Source organism: Pongo pygmaeus, chromosome X (genome assembly GCF_028885625.2).
Source record: "Pongo pygmaeus isolate AG05252 chromosome X, NHGRI_mPonPyg2-v2.0_pri, whole genome shotgun sequence".
NCBI lineage: Eukaryota > Metazoa > Chordata > Mammalia > Primates > Hominidae > Pongo > Pongo pygmaeus.
Genome location: NC_072396.2, coordinates 28446850 through 28449087, shown reverse-complemented (window position 1 = coordinate 28449087; position 2238 = coordinate 28446850). Strand labels below are relative to the sequence as shown.

Here is a 2238-nt window from a genome sequence, read left to right as displayed (position 1 = left end):
ATAAAACTGCACATGGATACAGACACTAAGGCCAGATTAACAAAATGAAAGACACACAATTGAATTGTGAGCATGCTGCAAACTTACAGTTTGACATCTACAATAAAAATTAGGAGAATTTGATAAATTTTGTCTTTGATATCCAATAAATGTTTTATAGGTGAATGCACTGATTGTTATAGACAGAACTCCTTTTGTAAGGTGACCAGCAATGAAAATTAGCATATATATTCAGACCACATTAGACATTTTTTATTGCCCAAACTCTTCTTCTAAGTCTTTGAATCCCCCATAATGTTTTCATATATAATTTTATACCAGCACGGTGTCATACTATTTTGAGGAAGAAAACCAAACCTTTTGGCTTTGTAATCTGTGATAAGGAGTTAAAATGTATTAAGGAAACAAAAGCTTTTCTTGTGATAAAGAATTGTCTGCTGCTTCTCTGGTGTTGTTATGTAACAAGAACACGAATAATAAAAACATTAATAAATCTGACTAACTTATTTATAGTGCATTAACAACTGGACAATTGGAGGGAAACACATAAATCAGGAAAAGTGTCCTCTAGCTATTTTCTCTATAGAGTAGCATTTTTTTTTTTTTTTTTTTTTGTATCTAAGAAATTTTATTGCTCAGAACCTTCGCTCCCTGGGCAATGGCAAGAGCTTCGGAGACCAGCCCTTGGGGACAGAGTCAGAGGCACTGGGTGGAAAAAAGAGCAAGCGTGTGGCACATTTGGTCCATTGTCGTGTGTGGGTATGGCAGAGGGAGGGGGGACTCTACATGGCCCTGCATCTAGGGCCTTCTAGGGACCCAGATATACCTCCTTGGGCAAGGCTCACATGCCAAAGCAAAGCAGACGAGGCCAGCCTGGCTTGAGGTGAGGGCTCAGTGCCTCTTAGCCTTGTCCTGGGGTTCTGGGACCTTCCGGAAACTGAGCCACATCAGGCCCACGTTGATGGCATAAGTGGTGATGCAAACGATGCAGAAATCATAGAGCACGAACAGAATTCAGGCCAGCGAGAGACAGCAGGGAGCTCAGCAGCCGCAGGACAGAGGCCCAGCGCGTCCGCAGGCAACCTAACAGCTGTGGTGTGTAGAAGATGCAAAGGAATATGTTATTGGATTGATTGAGGATGCTGTCCTGTCCCAGCACGTGCTCCACCAGCCCGAAGCCCCTGCCCTACCTGTAGGAGAAGACGCGCGGACAGCTAATGGCGGTGCCCACGTCGCAGAGAGCGCGGTAATCCCGGTCCCGGGCGCGCGCTCCGCCTTCACGTGCAGCGCGCGTAGAGCGACAGCACTAAGTCAGCCAGGCAGAGCGCGAGCCGCGCCCAGCCGGGGTTCCCCCAAGTACTCTCCATATCTAAAGGTCCCGCCTGAGGTGCCCGCGGAGAAAACCAGCCACGGAGCAGTGGCGGGGCGGGGCCTAGCATTCCTTTTCTTATGATTAACAAATTTGTACATGAATGAGAAGAATAGTTAAAATGTTTAGAGCTCTAAAGTATTCTCATTCAATGCTGAAGTTTAGGTTTTTGGTAGTAGACTGCCTACTTATAGGGAATTTTTAAATGGAGAAGGAATAATTTTAGCTATTCCTGGGAAAGGCTGTCAGTATTTTTTAATTGACAAATTAAAATTGTAAATATTTATGATATATAAAATAATGTTTGGATATATGTATACATTGTAAAGTGACTAAACAACATAATCATTACTCACATATTTATCATTTATTGTGGTTAGAACATTTGAAATCTACTGTGGTAGCGATTTTTAAGTATATAATACATTGTCATTAATTATAATCACCGTGTTGTATAATAGATCTCCTGAATTTATTCCTCCCATCTAACTGAAATTTTGTATCCTTTGACCAACATCTCCTCAATACTCGCCTCATCCTTAGCCTTGGGTAACCACCATTCTACTTGCTACAGCTGAGTTTAACCTTTTTAGATTCCACATATAAGTGAGATTATGTGGTATTTGTCGTTCTGTGCCTGCCTTATTTCGCTCAGCATAAAGTCCTCCAGGTTCATCCACATTGTCACAAATGACAGGAATTCCTTATTTGTTAAGGATGAATAGCATCCCATTGTGTATATGTACCACATTTTCTATATCCATTCGTTTTGATGAACACTTAGGTTGAATCTGTGTCTTGGTTATTGTGAATACTGCTGCAATGAACATGGAAGTGCAGATCTCCCTTCAACATACAGATTTCAGTTA

The 2238-nt window shown here is 41.9% G+C and overlaps 1 pseudogene; it reads right to left on the bottom strand.

Moving 5' to 3' along the window:
- Positions 1-891: 891 nt before the first annotated feature.
- LOC129025322 (vitamin K epoxide reductase complex subunit 1-like) lies at positions 892-1367 on the bottom strand (annotated as a pseudogene).
- Between the last annotated feature and the right edge of the window lie 871 nt (positions 1368-2238).